Genomic DNA, 22,345 nt, shown 5'->3' on the forward strand with positions numbered 1-22,345 from the left:
TTCTTAAGTTTCTAGTGAAAGTTTGGATGTACTAATCTTTATCTTGTATTTAATTGAAATAGTGATCTTATTTGATCAATTATTCTATAGAAATTAAGAAATTAATCTCGTTTTAAGTTTCTTAAAAATTCAACAACTTATAAGTCATTTTATTTTGTATCATGATAAATGGCCAACTCGTTTTGGTTGTGTTTCCAGGAAAGATGCCCAAAATATCTGGTATGTAATATTAACACATTTATATAGTGTATGTATTTATTTAATGAATACTTATTACTTAATTTTATTTAAGCAAAGTATTATAATTTACATAAAATTGACATAAAACCAATATTTTGGAAAATATCAGTATCAGACTTATTTATTGCAAAAGTGGACATTTTGATCTATCTAAAGTTTCCAAGGTTACAAATTTTAATTTATGAGCTTTTATATTTAAAAAAGAATATAAGAAAAATTTATTCTACTAAGTTTACGTTTTTATTTATTTATTTTTTTAATCGGAATGTTTTATAATCAGAATTTAATATTCATCAAAAATTGTCTTCTGTAACTCTTAAACTACAAAAAATCGGTCATTCACTTCAAAGTTGGAATGAAAAAGCACTTTCTGTTGAATTCTAACACATGAATAAGGTAAATAAATTAACATGTACTAAATTGTTGAACAAAAAACCTTATACATCTGATTTGATTTGTGTAGAAACACTTTACCAAATTAACTGATTAAATTGATTTTAATATTCTGGTATTTTAGTTGAAAACATTTAATCAAATTCATAATATATAAATACATATAAGATTAAGTGAATCTTTTAAGATGAAAATGAGGTATAATAGAATATGAACGTGTATCCATCATTAAATTGATGCTGTTATTATGTTGATTACATATTCCACCTTTATAATTGATAAAGTTTTTTCCTCAAGTTGTCTGTCTGAAAGAAGATTAATAAACTCTTAAGACAGATCTTCTGATTCGAATGTTCATCGGAAATTATTTTTATAAATGTAAAGCAGTTATTGTAAAAGTAAAAAAAAAATTACTCTTACCTTGATAATTTGCATAGTACACTGTTAACAATTGATAAGTTATAAAATTTACAACCATGTTCTTGTTCTTCACAAAACAAATTCATTTAGAAAAAAACGTTCATTTGTGGTAATATAATGAAATTAATTTCTTATACAAGAGAAAAAAAAATAATTCAAAACAACTATAGTTCCCATTTTCGCAGCATGTTCACACCATATCAATTTCCACGTCTAAATGCATCCATTTAGGACATTTTAACCTTCAGAGATCATAGTGAATAAAATTTATGTGTATGTGACTTACTGAAAGGGCGCGAAATGTAAACGTACTCATAGATATTGGCGCGCTCAGGGTGGTGATTAGATATTGGAGCCCCCTTCGTAATAAAATGAATAATTTTTTTGTTAAACTATTTTGCTTTGAAAAATAAAAGAAACAGTAATTTTAATGCGAAGCACAATTATTTAAGCAATTCCCGCTTTAATGCAAAATGAAATGGGTTTACTTTCCTTTCTTTGTATTTATGGAGTGTATACAAAACACATTTCTTTATGCCAAAATTTTTGACGTAAGATTAATATAGATTGCATTAGGGTTGACAGGACAGCCTAAACCAGTGCGGTTCAGAGGATCGTTTTGTTGCGGTACCCTCTAAGTCTGATCTAAGTTAGGAGTCGTCCAGAATGGGAAGAAATCAGAAACTCTCTTTTATAAATTGACAGTAAGCACTCGATACGAGGTAGATGTGCATATATTCAGTAAAAACTACTCAGCGTCCTCGTTGGCACCCTGTAAAAGTGTTTACTCAGTCCGCTTATATACCACCTCGGATGCGTCAGCACTCCACTACTCAACCATATCCTCTTACATTGACAAGTAGGCCTAGGGTGTAACTCAATGAAATAATAAACTAGAGTATTGTTTCTCGTTTTGGATCTATTTCATTAATCGTAAAGAAAGAAAGAATTTTACCAATTTCAGTCATAATTTGTTTTTGCAAAGCTTTCGACCTAGGGACCACAGGTAATCTTCTGGGTTTATGCGTTTATTTTTTAAACAAGTGACGTTAAAGTATGGTGAGTTCCTGAATGTTTTAGTTAGTGGAAATAAGAAAAGTATCTAATCTCCAGTATACTCACAGAAATTGGGAACTTAATATTTGTCAGCTACTTTGAAGAGTATTTGTGGTCTCTTAGCTTCCTTTGAAGCTTGAAGTTCTCTTCTTCTAGGATGCCAAAGAAGATCTATATCTCATACAGTGGTACAGCCACTACAAGGATGTCTTCCAGTTTCTTTGCTGTTTTACTTCAGCAAAGTTTATTTAAGTTTTTTTTTTTTATTGCATTCTAAGATGCTTTGTAAATTAAAAGAGATGGTAAATTTCACTTTAGCTGTTTCTTTTCAAATTTATTTGTTCTTTTCATTGGTCCAGCCTTATTTAAATGAACTTATTATGCAGATGATGAGCCCTTGTTGCATAATCATAGAGTTACTAGAACGTTCTGCTGTGAATAGTGATAGATCGCCAGCTACTTGGTCCATCATGACCTATATAAATAAAACAAGAATCTTGCGCTAAGAGTCATCTCCAAAAATAAAATGAATAAATAAATAAATAAATTTTCTCGCTGCAGTCAACACTGCCCTTAATGGGTCAATGAGCTAAGTTAAAGGCTAAAAAGTTAGAAAAGGGAAGCGGAATTGAATCCAGATCTACCAATTTGCAATTCTACCAAACTTTAAAATGAGCAAATTCCCAATTCCTGTATAATTAAAGGAAATTTGGGACCTATCCTCCAAGTATTTTGCCCAACTAAAATTTCTATATGGGAAAAAATGTTGGTAAACCGAAATCACGAGCTTACTGAGAAGCTTTTCTAGCCTTTTTCCTGTAATTTTTTAGACTATTGCCAAAGTCATTTGAACGTAGACAAAACGTCTGCCGGGCCTATCTCAGTCAGTTTGAATTAAAGCCCTGTTTCTCACGAAAATATAGTGTGCTCCTGGTAGTAGTGGGAGGTGGCAGCGATGAGATCATTTGTCACCAGTACTATTTTATGACGTAATCATGCATTCAGCACAACTATAGCTTCAGTACAAAATTCTAAATTTGATAAAAAAAAACTTCTTCAATTTTCCAAATTAATGTAAGAAAAAGTTATGCGAGGATCCACGAGAGATTTTTTTTTACTTCCTGCTTGCTGTATCCTAGTTAAGAGGAAGTATATCGATCGTGCCAAATACTCGATTTTGAGTTTCTGTGATAATTCTTTGTACGTACATCTATAACTTTTATTTAAGAAAAAGAGAAAAAAATTGTCAAAGTTGGGTGTTTTTCAACGTTACGCTTTTTCGTGCAGTTTTTGACGATCAATCCTTATACAACTGTCCTACCGGACAGTTTTAAAAACAATTTTCCAGTAAAAGTCGATTGAGGGCCCTTCCGGCCGTTAATTTAGGCTTCCCTCTAATGGGCCATTTCCGCTTATTGTGCAGGCTTGCCACCAGTACAATTTTAGAAAAAGAATCAAATGTGATACTAAATTTCCAACTTCAGCTGGAACCGAAAGTGCTGCTATTACCGGATTTCCACGCAAACGGCTACGATTTTTTTTTTTAATTTTGATGTAGTGTTACCAACACATAAATCTACGACTTTTATTAGACAAAATTTCCCGAAAATTTTATTAAAATGGTATTTCTGAGTAGAAGTTGTCCTCTAAAATGTTGAGTATCAATTGAAGAGCTTGGAGCAAAAAGGAGTTATCTACAGTTTTTTTAAAATTTTTAGTAGGGACAAAAAACTAAATATGCTTTAAGATGTATTCCTTATGTTGTGTCTGCTGTAAGGATTAGTTAATATATTGTGATGGGGTCATTTGGGCTCAATTTGAACTTTCTAGGGTATTTTTTAAGCTTGCTATAAGCAAAAGTTATTTTGCAGCTAACTCTTTTTTTGCACCAAAATAATTTTCAGTAAAACTTGAGTACATATTAAGCACTTTAGTCAACAGATTTCTTGTTTTTGAGCTTTTAAGTTGGTATTGTGTCTTGTCGAAGCGAATGTTAGATATATTATTATGCCTGTCAAAAAGAAAAATAATAATATCTACCTAATATAAACATTAAATATAAGGTAAGTAGGGGGAAGACGCAAGTATCGTCAGACTTTGCATATCTATCGTACAACTGGATGACAGCAATTCCTACGTTAGATCGTGTAGTCATCAACTGTGAATACCGTGCTTGTGAATATTTTTATTTATATCTAGTTTAATCGTCGTTAAACTAAAAATTCAACTCTTTGAACTTGGCGAGTACACATATTATAATATTTCGTTGTCGATTCTTAAGGTTTGGTGACGGATTGACTAGATTAAACGTAATAATTCCGTGATATTTGTGTCGTGTGCATCTTGGTGAGTACGTGTTAGCTTGAAACAACACCATGTCATTCATTGTCATTATTGCTCATTCATTATTACATTTTGAGAATTTGAATGACAACCAAGAAGTCAACGCACCTCTGGCAATAGCTTCAAGAAGCAGCAGCGGTTCCAACATGGCAATTGTTTCAACAAGCAGCAGCTACAGAACGGAAATAAGTGTTAAGTGTGGCATCTCCCCCCCCCCCACACTTACCTTACCTAATAAAAAAATATTTTTGTTTGATTGATGGCGTCATCTTTTCTGTTTGGAGCAAAAGAAAGTTATCTGCAGTAGATAACTCCTTTTTGCACCAAGCTCTACAATTATGACTTTAACTTTTGGAGCTTTTTTGAAAATAATTAGTGAGTTGGAACATTAAGATTAGTTGGGAGATAATAAAGTCTTATTACACATGAGTTTTTTTATTTTATTTGTTTCAATTGCCGGAGAAAATAGTGTGTAAATAGTAGAGCGGAAGTGTTGCTAACTTTGTGATCCCAATATATCGCACTAGTTAGAAAAGGAATCACAATCTGCACTAGTTTAACCCCAAATAACTTATTTTTATTTATAGAAGTTCATATCACACTATGAACAAAAAGATACTGATAACTGAACCCAACAGATAAGAAATTATTAAGATGAAAGAATGGAATATACGTAATCAGTTGCCAACTCAATTGATAAGCACCAGTTGTGTTTGGAAAAAGTCATGCGCAAGGCGAATAAAATACATATAATGTTGGCAGTATATCCGGTGACTGTGCGCGCGATGTTTCTACGCTCTCGTGGTGTGGCTAGTAAACAAGTGGCTCTCTTTTGATGCCGCCAACGGTCAGTATTGTTTGTTAAGGTCGGTCGTGATGAGCTTCGACGCTCTGACTTCAATAAATTTAGCGTAAGTATTAAAATTAAAAATGCAAAGAATTTGTTTTAATAAAATTTAAAATAAATTAATAAATGTAAAATAAATTTTATACCTAACCAAAATGACGTACCCTATGTTTGAAGATGAATATTTTATCTTAATCCTTATTTATTTTTTAATTAAAAACAGAATATTTTTTATTTCAGTCTTAAATTTAACGCCATTATTAATTTATATTTTTTCCTTAAAAAAAGTATTGGTTCATTACATAAAAATATATTTTCTGTATTTATCTACGGAAAATAATTTTTGTTTATAATAAACAAATGTTATGTTCGCGGAATATTGCAGCCTCTTCTGTAGCCCCGTTAAAATTGATCTCAGGCAAATATTTTCAATAAAAGTGATGAGACTTCAAATGCTATTAGTCGTAAAGATCCGATTAAAAAAAAATAGAAATTTCCATTGTTGCTGGAAAACACGGAAAGTAGATTTTTAAAATGCACACTTCCGTTTATCACGCTTCAAATTTCTCTTTAAAAACTTTAAAAAAATTTTGTCCACTTTGTTAAATCATAATTAATCAGTTAATTAGTTTAAAAAAAGAGTTCAAATCAGGTGGTTTTTTTTTAGAGACATACGCCGAAAAATGAAGAGTAACAATAACGTAATATTACCATAGGCTATAAATTAGCACTTTAGAGCGTAACCTGATCAGACCTTTCGCAGGAAGTGCACCTAGTAAACCGGCACTTCCTGTAGAGAAATTTGCTAGGTTAATGCCATAGTTTAATTTTTATAAAACCTGAAATTCTTGCAAGTTTTCAATTTTCGTCCTAGTGTAATCACCCACGCACAATTAGACCAAATTGTCGAAAGGTGCATTAGTGTATTGTCAGGTCTCTCTGATGATGACGTCTAAACTAAATTTCATCTACCAGTGGTTTTTCGTTATTGTTACGTTATGCTGCACACACACACAGTCAATTTATTTAAAAAAGAACACTTTTTTACCCCCAAATCAGCTGTTTCCAGTCTTTGATTATAATCTGCCTTGATTGCAATATTTTCTCCAGTTTAATTAGAGAATGTACAAAAAATTAAACTGATCCTTACTTCCTGTTCAAAATAAGTAAAAACAGAAAAGAAAGGAAATGCCTTGGGTATCATTATAATGAGAATGTAATCAAGGAAGCTTTAAAGTACAACTTTGAATAGATTTAAAATTTCTCTTCGTTTTTTAAAGTAAATATTTTGTGAGAAGTGGGGCGAATATATTTTCTTAGAGAGACGCGAACTTCTTGCAAAGAGAAATATTCAGAGGTAATTTTGTGTCTCCTCTAATCTCATCCTTGAGCCACTCGAATCACTCTTCTTTCAAATTGCAATTGATAGATAATAATGAGCAAATGATGGACTAGTATATATCTGTTTGAGGATTATCTAATCTAGAATTAGAATAAATACGAACTTTATGCTCCTTTCAAAAAAAAAAAAAATTATTCTTTACATTTCATTCCTATCGGCAAGTAGACATGCAGAGAAACACCCGCAGGATATTAACTAGAACGGACTTTAAAAAGTATCCGGGTCCCCAGCTTGGGTTATATGGAACAGTTTTGAATCCCAACGGGACCAACAATTTTGGGGAATCTTTGGAAAGATAAGTTACTGACAAAGGGGTGAGGGCCATGAAATACTTAATAATAAACAGAGTGCAGTAATTAATAGGCCCGAAAATTTAAAAGACATTCAAATTTTAATTGTTTCCAAAATGCAACAAAATCAAAGAGTTATCTATTCCCACTAGAACAATCATACAAACTGCGTTCAATATTTGAAGAGCGATAAAGTGTAAACATTTTGTAACACATTTTAAAAGATATATTGACTTATTATTTTTTTTATCGTCATTGAGATTGGAAACATTTTTGAGATCATCGAAATTTACTAGATCAAGGAAGTTCTATAAAAAAGAAAGATTTCTTTACCTTTTGCATTTCCGTTTCGTCAACGTTTAATTGAAACATTTTTCCAGCGAAATGCGCCTAAGGATCCTTTTGGAGAGGACATTGACTTCGCGCTATCTCAATAGATTTACGCTGAACCTTCTTTTAAAAATATGTCCCTTTTTAGGTTAATTTTAGAGTCCCTTTTTTTGGCATTGGCTTTCGCCATACAGCCAGCATCGTCTAGGTGCTTATCACTAGAATATCACTCACTCTCCATTCTTACTTATAAATACATTCGCTTCATACATTCATCCCTCTACTATATACAACTATTTACATAAACTACTGCTAATGGATGGATCAGTACTCTATATTCCTGCCATCCTTATAGCTTAACCTAAATTAAAATCTCGTAATCCTTCTCTAATCATTTTCTTCCATTCATTCTAATCGGCAATGAAATACATTCATATTTCATTGCTAGCTCTGCTACAGATTTAAGCACATAGATGTTGGGTGGAGAATATTATGTCTTAGTAGCGAAATGGTGCATCTAAATACCTGTATAAGTCGTCAAACATTCGTTTCCTTTCTACCACATAACGTGGACATATCATTATTATATGTTTTGAAATCCTCCTCCTCATTGCAATCTACGCAAAGAGGAGAGGACCTTTTGTTGATCCTGTGAAGATACGGATCCACACACACCGCGTGGTTCGCTCTCAGCCTGCTTATTGTTGTAACAACCCACCCTGGGATGTTATATCTTCACCTTACCCTTTAGTACCTTCAAGAATGAAACACATTATTTTTTAAGGTAGAGAGCTGAGACTAGAACGTCTAGCTTGAAATTTACTGCAGTATTTAGTAAAATATCTAAAATTTGAAGAAACTTTCGTAAGATAGAATCCCTAAAGAGTTTAGAACCGGATTTCCGCCCCCCCCCCGTCGGTGAAAAATGATGTTTTTTAAACAGCTGATTTTGAACGCTGCTTTTTTTTGATAGTCTAGCGATAGTGGGATTACGCAGTTAATTATTTTAATAGCACTTCATGAATGGGAGTTACCAAGTTTTGGAACTTACTTCCGATTAGAAGTTCAGTGATCATGCGTCTTGCGTGGGCCAATCAAAACAACAGAATGATGCTTTTTATATTTCTTTTTATTAATTTCCTTCTTTTTTTTTTTACAACTGATTCTTATTGACCCATAAATGTTTTTATTCTAAGTTTTTCTTGAGACCTACATTTGTCCATTTTCATGGGGAAAAATTGCTACAATCTGTTCAGTGAAATGCGCTTATCCTCATCCAATTGTTCTCAAATTAGGATTTTAGGTTACGCATTAAATTCTTATTTAATAGTTGTTAGGTCCATAAATTGTCCGGAAGTGGCAGTTCAGAAGGAAGCCCAGCCACTGCAGGGTCGTTAATCAAATTCCCCTAGGAAAATATTGAGAATAAAAATGACTAATCTATTTAGTAATGTGCTACTAATTCTAAATTGTAATACTAATACTATTAATTAGAATATAAGGATAGTGTGTGGCCCAACCAGTTGGAAAAAAGAGAATCCTTTATCCTGTTACGAGATGTTTGACGGGAATGCTCTGCTTCCTTTTCACCAGGATGCTTTGGTCTTAATATTCATACAGTATTTGTAAAAAAAATAAATAAGGCTAAATTTATCACTCACAAGTAATTTTAAAGATATTGCTGCTGAATTTCAGATATTTGTGGAAGCTATAATATAGCCTGATTGTCTTTGTGCCGCTATATTGATCACATAGTTGTGCTTTTGTCACATCTATTATCCGTTCACTTCCGTCGTCGGGCTGTTACTACTTCTTCCAAAAGAAAGAGATCTTTTCCATTTCATTACTTAACTTTCAATGGCCAATCAGTTTTCTTCTATTTAAGATTAAGAACTGAAATGTTTTATATTTTTGAATGATGACTTCAGATCGCTTCTGTACCAATTTACTGTGACATATTTGACGTTATTTAGATGTCCGGAAATAGAAGTAGATGTGTAAGCTTTACTTCCTTTCTGTGCTTTCTCTTTTTCTTATTACTGTCCTGTAGGACATTTGTCTAAGGGTTGATCGTCAAAAACTGCACGAAATTTTATATTTTAACCTTAAATTTATAGGGTCTAGGTTTAAAAAGAAGTAGTTTTTTTTTTCTATAATTGTCAAACTCATGTTTGCCTTCATCATTAGCTCTGATGTAACAACTATTTTTGAGGAATTGGTAGCATTGTATCGAAGTTAATTGGCTGCATTGTAGTTAAAATGAGAGAAGTGGGTGGCCAGTTGCCGGTGCCTTAATGATTGAAGTTTGATTATGTAGTTCTAGCATTAATTGGGGTAGATATAGTTCTTTTTCTTTCTTTGTCTGCAATCCTAGGAGGTGTTGTCCTCATCAAAGCCATGACCTTTATTGTTTTTTTGATTGAAATCAGTACAAACGGATGTGCTTCCTCATATAAGTCTCGCAGTTTTATTTGCAATCTTTTCCTTTAACGAAAAATGTATTATAAACAGAAGTTCAAATTATACAGGCAGCACCAGTTTCCGGTTCAACTACTCTTGGGTTCTCCTCCAAGAACTTGCGCTGGATTCTTAGCTTCTAGACTTCCTCCCTAACTTTGGCTAATCTTGACGTCACATGTCTTTGCCCCACTATTTCACCAATTCAATTTAACAACTGCGAACGCGTGTATCTCCTTACACAGATCGTAAAACTCTTGGCATTGCTTCTTCTACTTTATTCCTGTTCTATTCGAATTGATCTATAAATCTGTCGTAATATTTTTTTTTACTTTTCATCAGGACTACCGTCTTTTTTTGTTTATCAGCTTTTGAAAAGGCTAGATTTCAACAGCGTCAAGTTAGGAATCTTTTTTTGAGACTCAGCAATGTTCTTGAAACGAGGTTTCTTGTAATTTTCCCCAATCCTTGGGATACTAACTTCTTTGCAAGATCCTTTTTTTGTTTTTTTGGGGGGGTTTGTGGTTCAGATAGAGGTTTAATTTTAAAAGTGTCACCGTACTTAAAAGGTAACTAGGGGCTTTTAAACCAAGCACATCATATAAAAAACTCACCGCCATAAATATAGAAGCGAGCATTAATATTGCTTCCGAAAGTTTTTAGAATAAGAAAGTAGAAAATATTCTGCAGATAGACATACAGACAGGAAATGGAATAAGTAAAGCAGTAAATCTCCACCAAATAGCTGCACAGTTCAGTGGAGATAGCTATCCAAGCACTAATCTTCTTACCGGATATTCTCTTTTAGATGGGCGCTTTTCTTATTTCCCATCGTAAAAGATATCACCGCTGGCTGACGTGTATCCCTTATCCTCTACTATCCTGAAATCTTCAGCTCTACTAATTAACCGTTGAAGAAGCATCTTTAGGTGGATTCGCAATTTGGCGGAATTGTTTAGTTTGCTAATATTTCTTTTTAATGAAACAAATCTGGTGTGTGCACACTCGCATGACCTTCTCTTATATCTATTTTAGGTATTTAATTTTTCTCGAGTAATCGACTTCACTATTATTAAAGTGCATTTCCGGTCAGCCAATTTCTCTTCAAATAGTCCTCCCCGGAAATGTCCTTAATCAAAATTTTCCAGGAAAATGTTTCAAATAAAAGTTATGAATATGAGCAGTTAGTGTGGCATAATTTTTTTTAAAAAATAAAATCGCTTCATCCGCTTTTGAGAAATTCTGCGAGGAACTAAATGGAATCAGTTAAGTGACACTTCAGCTTTGGTGGTTTAAATAGTATATTATTATATTTGAACTTTTTTCTTAGGGAGTGACTCCACTCTAACTTAGGGACCCTTGTTTGTATTCTTCCTCAGATCCTTCAGAATCACCCGAGAGCCTTCTTCTGCCCTTCCAGTTCTTCCTTTTATTGTCAATATCGGCGCACATCACTTGCGGCGGCGTTCCTTCCTCCCAAATTTCATTCCCACATTCCTCATTTTATTCTTCAGCACCACCGTGTTGGTTCTGGAACAGTTCAGACGGCATATCCACTTCCAGAAAAGGCGTTCTTCTCTGAGGAGCAACATTTCTTCCGCTCAGACCAACTCTTTCTAAGCATTATTAGCTTTTTGCATTCCCTAAAACTTCCTTTGCAATCTTCTTGGCCACTGTCTTCAGGTAAAAATATATTTCCTCCTTAGCCGAGCGGTTGGAGACGAGATCTGCAAAGCTATGAAGTATCGTGGTACTGGGTTTGATTACCGGTCTTAGGCCATGGGTTTCATATAATGGTTAATAAAAGGAATTTACAGTAAAGTATGTTTGCTAGTCGCCTCCGTCCACGACACCTAATTGGTAGTTGGACGTTAAGCCCCGCCTGAAAAAATAGGCGATTACTTTACTTTACATTACTTTTTATTTCCTCCGCTGGACTTTCGAATTCCTCACCAGTTTTCGAATACTTTCCACACTTGTTTCTTGTAGCAGTTCCGTGTCGGATCGTAATATTCAAATCGATCATCTGATCATCCTCGGAATTTAACTAATGGTGTTAATTTCGTATTAAACTTAACAGTTAACATTACAACACTAATAATACTAATATTAATAAAGAAATACTAAATACTAAAAAAGAAAATTCAATTTCAGCTACACGAATACACCCTTGCTTGGATTTAACAGCTGTTTAATTATAATAACTGGGAGTCAGCTGAATTAATTAGTTTGCTATATATATATTTGATAAGGGCTAAAGTTAAAGCTCTCCTTCTCGCACACATACACAATGGCCCTTTGTGATAAAACACTTAGAGAGTATCCTTATTACCTTCTGCTGAAGTGCCCTTAAGGTGTTGGTTAGTTTAAGTCCTTCTCCCTCTTTAAACATTTATGTACAGTCCATTAAAACAGGTAATTTCTTGAAATTATTTTTGCTCCCCTTGCATACGATTTGCCCAACTTACTATCAACAACTTACTATATTATTAAAAATTAAAAGTTCAACTAGATTTCTCATAAAACGGTGTTGCAAAGTTAGTGTCTAACAATAGGAAGAAAGAATATTGTCAGTTTCAGTCATAATTTTCTATTTTTTTTGCCAAGCTTCCGGACCGAGGGTCGTCTACAGGGCTTATACGAGGTCTGGCTATTAAATAACGAGACTGATGCTGCTACAGAACAGCTATGCATGCGCCAAATTCTAAAGACCGACAGCTGTGCAGCGTAAAGCCTTCTCTTTCGATTGCAGCGTCTTACATGTTTGTAGAGAAATCTGTCTGACCGGAACCGTCGTTTGTGTAAGAAGTGCTAGTTTCGTTTTGCCGCAAAACATTATACTTACACATGTAGTAGAGCAACGGATTGTCCGTGAAAATTCACATCAAAACTTGATAAAACCTCTACTGAAACCTATCTTTTATTAAAAGAAGTTTATGGCGATGAACATTAATCACGTACGCAAGTTTTTGAGTGGTTCAAGCGTTTCCAAGATGGCCGAGAAGACGTCGGAGATGATGACCGCCCGGGGCGCCCTTCCACGTCCAAAACGGATGAAAATATCGATTATAATTAATCAATATTACTACCGTGAGGTGCTTGCTCTACTCCGTGAAAGAGTAAGGAAAAACGACCCGAGATTTGTGGAAGAACAAGTCACGGGGTTCTCCATCAAGACAACGCGCCGGCTCACACTGTATTGTCTGTCAAGACGACGTTTCTAGCCAAGTACAACATCCCAGTTTTAGGCCATCCTAGCCTTATTCGCCTGACCTGGCCGCCCCATGTGACTTTAGATCTGTACCCCAAAGTCAAATCTGCATTAAAAAGGAACACGATTTCACGGTCCGTTGAAGCTGTGAAAGAAAAAGCGGCACGCGTCATGCAGGAGCTCACAGAAAAAGACTTCCAGCACTGTTTCGAACAATGGTAAATTCGCATGGAGCGTACTTATTAACAATTATAATAATGTTTAAATTGTTACCTCTAACGGTTGGTGTTCCTTCTGTTTCCTTTCTGTTCTAATAAGAATTTAAATTTAAATTCTATCTGAAATTGGCAATATTCTTACTTCCTGTATAGATTAATGAATCAGTCACCAAATACTTTTTTAACAATACTCTTTTAATATCTTACCATAACATCCTGAAAATAAACTCTGTACTCTACGGCAGGTGCAACAACTTTTTGTATCCTTTACAGCTTTGAGAAAATATTCCGGATCTTGTCAAAGTTTAAATGAAAACCTGAACGGATGTGTTCATTTTGAAATTGCTGGAGAAAAATTACCGGAAATGCAAACTTCTGATTTTGATTTAAGCACTGCATCCGGACTACATAGTTTTTTCGATCAAAGTATTTTAACAGGAAATACCATTGTACTGACTGGGTATTTATATTTTATTTCATTTTCCTTATAGTTTTTCCTGAAAATGGCTCCAACGATTTTCTCTTTATTCCATCGTTATTAGAGAAAACAAAAAGCTTTTTATTTTCTGGGAAAATCGTTATAGGACACTCTAAGACATTTTTTAAAATTTAAAAGTTGGCAACACGAAAATTTTAGCGCGAGAAAGCTTGTCCCGCCAAGTTTTTTATAACGAGAATGATATTTGCATTTGGTCCGTCGTAATCGTAGTTCTGCATTTTAATAAAAGCAAAAAAAAAATGGATGATAAATAACAAAATCTGAATAACATTTTTACACAATAGACATAAAATTTTGAAAATTACAATTCATACAACATTTTCCCCTTCTCTGAACTGTTACAATATACTCGTATAAAATGAAACAGGTATAAAACCTTTTGCAGTTTCAAATTATGTTAAATAGGTTTTGTAACTTGACAAAAAAAATAAATAAAAATAAAGCTACAAAAAAAATAAATAAATAAATAAAATAACAGCCAACATCATTCATACTTAGTCGTCCTCTAACCTGACCTCATTATAACCTTCCTATGTTTATCTAACTGTCTGTCAGTTAGTCTAATTTCAGCTCAGTCCATATCCTACTTATTTCATCAACACTGTGTATCTTTTTTTTTCTTTTTTTCGTTTGTATTCATTAGGCACTGAGAGAGTTGCGTCACTGACGTTTCTGTGTTTGTGTGTTAGTAATTAATTTAAGTAAACTCAAAGCTCTGCCTTTTTGGTTTAAATCTAAACTTTACGAATAATTCTAGATATATAATATATATTCAAAACTTTCTAAAAAAAATTGTGACATCTTAAAAGCTAGGGAATGCATACAATTGTTTCGAAACTAATTTCCCTTTACAGGAACACAATACCTGGATTAGCATCCTGTTCTACACTACATGAGAACTATCCTACTTTCAAAGCTCTTGGTCTTGCAATTTTACGCAGACTACTCTCTGCTTCTTTCAAGATATACATTATAAATTCAACTGTGCAGTCCTGTACTGTAACACATACACATTTGTTAGGCAAAAACCATCATTCTGGTTTCACCAATGGAAGTTAGATGTAAACTTAACTAGAAAAGACACCACCCTTAGCCAAAAAGTTCTACTCACTTTAGAATGGCTCCTTATTTAAACTTTGGAAATAACAATGGCGAAGTAAAATGTAAAGTCCTAAGGACGAAATACTAAAATACCTTTGAATAAAATGAGACAATTCTATCCTGAACTCTGCAAATAACATTGAAACCAAACTTGGGATATTGTGATGAAACCCTCTTAGACAACCTCTTCCTCTGATTAACCGACAGCAGCCACAGAAACCACAATGCTTCTAACTTCTCGGCAACAGCCATAATAGTAGCACTATTACTACTTGGGCTAGCCCTGTATTGTTGTAGACTAACAAGACCACAATGAACAAGTAGCTGGTATTTTTAGAATAAAATGCTGTATATCGCCTTGGGAGCACTGGGATTTCTTGGGTGGTAGGGGAGAGGAGGAGATGACACAAGAATGCCCTGCGGCCTTCCTAGATGTATTGCGCTCCCTTACTTGGTACCCGACGACAGCTCTTCCCAGATGACTAAATAGTCTTTTGTATAATGATATTTTTGATCGTCAGAGAGTGCTCGTAATATTAAAGTTTTCTCCGTCTCCTTGCGAACTAAACCAAGTTTTTCAGTGGCCCTCTGAGTCGACAGTGCCCGTAGAGGAATCTTCACAATTTGTAGAATTTAGTTTAACTCGACAGAGACACTCCTCATATCTGTTCTGGTTTTAGTTTGGTGTAAGTTCTTTATGGTTGCCCAGGCAGGTCTCTGCCTCAGCCCAAAAAGACTGGTCCACGGCGTAGCTTCACGCACTTGCTAACCCTCACTTGAGCTTCCTTCCAAAAGAGAGAGAAGAAAACCATTAAAACCATTGCCTACCACGTTCAGTCTCCATTAGAAGGAGTTGTATCTCCTTGCCTTGACAGCCGAGTATTGAAACTTTAATAAACACTGCCCAGCAATCTGATAAGTCATTCCCAAACAATCTTCATGCTGATAACCCAGGAGTTAAACGTTTTCATGGCAGCTACTATCGGACATGATAACACTTCCATAGTTCCGATAGTTATTGTCGAGATTAAGCTATACTAGATGCATTTTCTTAAAAAAGCGTGGATTTACGATAGAAAGAAACTGCGAAACTTCTTGACAGTACTTGTTGGCAACATCCTTTTCTTTCTTTTGCGCATAGGGTGTTGTCATTGGTAACAAAAGAAGAGGGATATGCTGCTCCTTTCTCTCTTGGATCTCACGTTTAAGGAAAAACTAAATTTTTCTTGATCATTCCATCTGTAGGGGATGTTTTCCAGTGAGGGGAACTAGCAATATCCACTTCCTGCTACCCACCCCCACACCCCCTTCCCAGTTATTCTGAGGGCAGTCCTCTTTGTCCATCTTTTTGTCAGCAGGGGGTGGAAAGGTTTCTGCTTTTGAGTAAGTCCTTATGCACAGATAGGACTTAAACTTTTTCATTATGTCTTGGCAACAGTCAATTTATAAGCCAACGAACACATTTCTAGATATCGTATAAACTCTTCAGAAGCAGGAGCAAGTCGGGCAGCCAACAGATCGACCATGACTGAAACTAAAACTGCCACATCTCGCTCTTAGTAACCAATGATCAATCGTAATAGATTTTGTAGATTGTTACTTACTTTTGTAATTGGAAATATTGTAACAATGTCAAACTATTAACCTTGAGAATTGAAGTTAGAGAAAACCGTGTAATTGTTTCAATAACTTAAACCTTTTGCTGAAATTGAATTCTAGTTTTTTTTCCTTCCTGCAGTAAAACTCAATTATGATAATCTCACAATATTGCTACCTCTTTCTCCTACTGGAAGTTGAGAATGGATAAACAATGAGAGATTCAGTGTAAATGCAATCTGTTGGGTGTTTACTTTACCATCAGGCTGTAGAAACATTGGTGGTGACTTACATTCTGTTTATCTAGTACGCCGCCATCTTTATCTTTACTTTGCAATTGTAGTATGCTGGAGAAATTATTTTCTTGCTTTGTGTTTTACGTTGGAAAATCTAGTTTTGTTTTGTTTTTAACCTTGGAGCCAGAGAAGAAATATTAGAAATATAAGAAGGAACATGAAATAATTAAACTTTTTGAATTACATTACAATAGGGATTTTTGAGTGGTAATGCGGTTGGCAGCATTGCGTTGCTAATAACCATATGTTTTTTTGGCAGTTGATGTGACGTTTAGTTTTCGAGATATGTACTGTTATTTGAATGCAATGTGCCAATTTTTAATGTGTGTAGCCCCGTTCGTTTATAAAACTTTTTTGACGTGAATACGTCTTTAAATTTGCTATCATATGGAGGCAATCCAAAAAACCTGATGATAACAAAATCGGGGGATACAGTTTGGCATTATAGTTTCGAATCTATCGTCTACATCTAAAATTAAATTAGACCATTGGATAGCTAAAGAATCAAAAAATTCATTACGATAAGCGAGGACTGTGACCCATTGCGCGCGGTGGAGGGGGAAGCGCCGCCATTTTGAGATCATTTTGCTGCGTATCGAGATTTGCAAATGGTATAACTTTTGACTCGGAGAAGCTACGATGTTCGTTTGAGTTTTAATCGTCAGCTGTCGTCACAATCTATCGATTGTATATAAAACATTAGTGTAAAATAGTGACAGTGAATATAATTAGGTGTTAGAATAAAAATATATTATCAAAAATATATAATGTCGGCCTATACGCGTCGAAAAGCCAAAACGAAATACAGAGATCGTATACGGTTGGAAAGGGCTTCTCAAGAACAATCGAATGGTAATAATAAAACACCATATGACCGAGTCAAGCTGTGCCGGGTACGTAAAAGAATGAATGCGGCCGAGCGGATCAACGACGGTGTCCAGTACATCTGCATGTTGAAATTGTGCAAGTGGGCTGATGAAATCGCTTCTACGTACATCGACAACGGACTGTACAGGCATAGATTGTGTTCGATCGTCGATTTGTTTCCTTGATTTCATCCTAAATACTTAAATATAAATAAAAATATTTTAAATAAAAAATATAACCCGTTAGGTAAACGTATTCACGTACAACACACGGCCGTGTCCATGACCCAGCCACACGTTAATTTTTTTTTCTTTTTGTTCTTTGTAAATGTGAAACTCCTATGAGTGTTCTCACCATTTTCCTAAAATAATGTCTCAAGGGATTCTGTATGAGATTGTTAGGAAGCTGGAGTCATTGTGAGTGGAAAAAGATTGCCCAAATTATTACCACCTATTTACTTATCTTTATTTAATTGTACATAATTCATTCATTTTTAACCCATAATAATAGTTTATTTTTTTATTATTAATATCACATAATTGATAAGCAATAAATACAAAGTCCAATAAAAAAGAAAAGGTCAACTCTGTCTGTGTAAACTAAGTGAAGAAATGGCTCATTAGTGTCGGAGCGGCTAGAGTATAATATTAGCATGGCAAGGATCAAGGTTTGTTTTCTTCTGGAGAGATTCGCATGTTTATCTAGGAAGAAGTCTGTTATTTATGTCACGTGACTAGTAGGACAATAGAGTGGGCGTGTAGCCTCCACCACTCTGTGAAGGTGGTCTACCATTATTCTTCTGTTATTTACGATTTAATGAGAGTCCTGCAATAAAAACCAATTATTTTTTATGACGTAGCAGTACAGTTGTGGCGATTAAACAGTTATGTTATTAGCTAAGAAATTTGTTTCAAATTATTTTAATTAATAACAAAAATTATGATTAAAATATATGATGTATAATAAATTTTTTTGCCAGCGTTATCATTGATCAGATAATTTTTTTAATTCTTCTTTTTTCTTCTCCTTTTGTTCGTTGGTAAAATTAATTAAAGCTCGGAATAGATCTAATTATTTACTTAATTGAATCTATAATTAATTTAAAATGTTACGTTAGCCACTCACATGACTTACTCTTACCACAGTTTACGTTAAAATATTTTTTGAATAAATTTTGCGTAAATTAAAAACGCTTAATTCTACTTCCGTTTCCGAATTTCCAAACATAAGAATTTTATTTTTTATTAACTTTATCGTACTCTAAAAACTGTAAGAAAAGCTATTTATTTGCAAAGGAAGCCACCAACAGTGGGGGAAATGGCTAATTTTTAAATTACCACACACCGATATCAAGTGTACAATTTGCAAAAGCAGCACTACAAAAATGGCCAGACAGATTGCCAGTAATGGTAATAAAGGGAGATTCTATAAAACTATGTGGAGATCAGTTACCTAGACAACCATGGTTTAAGGGGAACTGTCACTAATAAATGGGTTGTTACGGACGACAATAAGCACGCTGATCGAATCTTCACAGGATCAACAAAAAGGTCCTCTCTCCTCTTTGCCGTAGATTGCAATGAGGAGGAGGATTTCAAGACAATATAATAATGATATGTCCACGTTATGTAGTAGAAAGGAAACGAATGTTTGACGACTTATACAGGTATTTATATGCACCATTTCGCTACGAAGACATAATATTCTACAGCAACATCTATGTGCTTAAATCTGTAGCAGAGCTAGCAAAGAAATATGAGTTTATTTAAAAGTTATAGCTGATTAGAATGAATGCAAGAAAATGATTAGAGAAGGATTACGTGATTTTAATTTCGGTTAAGCTATAAGGATGGCAGGAATATAGAGTACTGATCCATCCATTAGTTGTAAGTTTGTATGTAAATAGTTGTATATAGTAGAGGGATGAATGTGTGAAGCGAATGTATTTATAAGTAAGAATGGAGAGTGAGTGATATTCTAGTGATAAGCACCTAGATGGTGCTGGCTGCATGGCGATAGCCAATGCCAAAAAAAGGCAAAAAAAGCTATTGTAATCTGGATTTTTTTTTTTTTACAAAATATTTTGTGAATGTCTGTCTGTTGTAACTACCGTAACACAAAAACGGAAACTCCGTGAAGTTAAGATTTAATATTTCGTTTAATTTCTAGCAGAAAGACTCTATAATAAAGTTTGGGTCAACCGGAAATAATAGTTTGCTCAAATTACTTTTTTTTTTTGTTAATTTTCCCAAAAATGGCTGAACGAACTACAATAAAAATATTCCTCCCTCAAATGAACCTATTTTTTGACGCTAACTACATTTAGTAAAAGCTCCAAGTTTGCAGTAAACCTTGAAAATTGGGCAAAGAAAAAAGTCGAGAGAGAATTCTTAACAGATTTTCTAAAAAAAAAAATAGAGGAACACTCGAACAGACATGATATGGTGCTTCCGAATCTAAAAATAGTAACCATCTTATCGATTTGCTAGCTGTGAAACCATGTTGAACAGCTGTTTCCGTCTCGCATAAGACTTTCAAATGTAGATTTGCCTCTGTGGCAGCCCGTACAGGTTGGAGGAGGCAATGGTAACGCAGACGCTGCTACACAATGTTCTATTTTGGGACGAGTCCTTCCTAACTGTAGCCTGGACTTTACCAGGTCTCCTGCAATGGTCGGCCATTCACCTGCTCTTTCTCACGGCAGACCTTGAATAATGAAGAGGGAAAAGGAAATTGAAGATTAGGTCGAATGTGGTGAGAGGCCTTTGTTTCAGGAGTAGTGGGGGTTTCTTTTTCGACCTGTCGGAGTCTACCGAAATAGTCTTATGGTGTCTATTGCTGGGGAAATTCAACTTAACTCCTTCGCTATCCCATTTTCCCATATTTTTGTAATAGATTGCGAACACAGTTGATTAAAATGGCACCTTACAAAACGATTCTGCGATTATCGAATCTTCGATATAAAATTGCAATACATTCTCTTTCCAGCCTGTAAGTGGAAGTAAAAAAAAGACTATATTTAGTGGGAAATTAACACATACAAGCTAAAGTTAGCCACAAAAACCACCTGTCAGTACTTTCATGGCTTCACTTTTGATATGCTTTCAATATTCTGTTGTATGCACAAAGCACTCAAGTCCTACCTAACTCGTGGAAATAAACAATGTGCAACTTGGGTGACAGTGTGCCAATGACAAGCTCACAGCTTTGATGGAAAACTCGATATTGTGGAGTTAGAGTGGCAGACCTGTCATTCTTCCGATGGGTGAGGAATTCAGCTGTCAGTTAGGTTGGAAGGAAAGTTTTGCAGGATTCAGTGGAGAGGGAGGTGTACTTCAAAATAGTTTAACTTAACTAATATTCATTTAGTGGAAATAAGCACCATTAGCATCAGCACATATTTGTCAGCAAGGAAAAAAAGTATTAAACAAGAGTATAAAAAAAAGTAGATCCTCTGGATTTAAGGGATTCCAGGATTGCCGTTTTGGTCCTGCGTGCTGAAAGTTATCCAGATGCTAAAAAAAAGAAAGTGATAATCCGTTAGCGAGTCTTGGGAGTGAAGCAGAACTTCGACCTTCAAATCTTACGAGTTATGGATTATTGTGGGGTTGAAATTTTATGAAAATTTCTTCTATTTTCGGAGCACATCTCTCTGCTTGTACGCGTGAATACTACATCTTACTCCACTTTGGTATTGTAATTGGGCAAATTGTCTCATTTGAGTTTACACCTGAAATATAGAAAATTTCCATTTTGACCAAGTTTTCCGCTAGGAGTACATGTTTTAAGATCTGCTTAGAGCAAAAAAATGGTCTGTACAAGTCTGCGGTTTAGGTTTCAAAGACAGCAATTAAGCTTTTTCGACAAAATCAATTAAACGTTGCTTTAATATAAAGTGAAATTCAATTTTATGCAATTTAATTACGTAAAATATGTTAAGGGAGGTCGTGCGAGTGTTCAGAATCAGATTTTCTGAGTTAACAATGGTTGCACGTATCATTTTTATAAAATTATTTTGTTTGGCGCTCTAGGGGCCCTCAAATTGTCTTATAGAAAACCAAAAATTTTGTAATATTTACTTTTATTAGTAGGGGTAATGACAAATTAATTGACCAATGTATTTTTACAAATAATAAAAAAAATACTTATTCCTTAATAATTTCTTTAAAAAAATAAAGAAATAGAAATATGGAGAAGTCCGCCAAAACCTGAATAAAACAATAATGTAAAAACCGCTGTTCAATGAAAACCCGCCAATTTTAGAATGTGCAGTGCTAACAAGTATAATATTTTTATAACACTTGCTAACAAAATAAATATTAGATTAAGTTGGCAGTATTGAGTTTTACGTAAAGACTGGTGTGTCTCCTCTGTTAAGTTCGCCATTATAAATTTAACGTTTGGTGGTTTATTTTCTATGAATTTTATTCGAACATTTTTAAACTTAATGGTTAATTTCTTTTGTAATTCGTGTTAATGTATAATATTAATGATTTCTGTGAGACATTATTGTTTTCTGGTGGAATATTTGATGTAATTTGAAATTGGGAAATGATTAAAGTTAGAAGTGCCATTTTTAGTGTAAATTGATTGGAAATTCTACGATGGATTTCATGAACTGCAGGTGTATTACATCCCTCTTAAAAGGTAAATTTGTTCTAATATTCATTTTAAATAAGTACATCCAAGTAATTTCGAAGAATATTTCTTTTCAAGGCTTTAATTTAGTTGAGTTACTAGATAGATATCAGTTTTCTCAGCTTTTAAGTATTAGTTCAA

General features: G+C 34.3%; 1 protein-coding gene across 5 annotated transcripts in view; it reads left to right on the top strand.

The window, feature by feature from the left end:
- Positions 1-22,345, top strand: part of LOC141451748 (secretin receptor-like) — a 169,691-nt gene continuing 147,346 nt past the window's right edge. For 3 of the 5 annotated variants that reach the window (XM_074123379.1, XM_074123383.1, XM_074123382.1), the window contains exon 1: positions 5,205-5,363. The gene's annotated coding sequence lies outside the window, so the exon portion shown is untranslated. Of the gene's footprint in view, positions 220-5,204; positions 5,364-21,944; positions 22,214-22,345 lie in introns of those variants that run through there. The other 2 variants (XM_074123381.1, XM_074123380.1) reach the window with 2 other exon arrangements.

Source organism: Rhodnius prolixus, unplaced genomic scaffold, assembly GCF_049639745.1.
Source record: "Rhodnius prolixus isolate KJV_2025 unplaced genomic scaffold, Rpr scaffold_14, whole genome shotgun sequence".
In the NCBI taxonomy this organism is placed as follows: Eukaryota; Metazoa; Arthropoda; class Insecta; order Hemiptera; family Reduviidae; genus Rhodnius; species Rhodnius prolixus.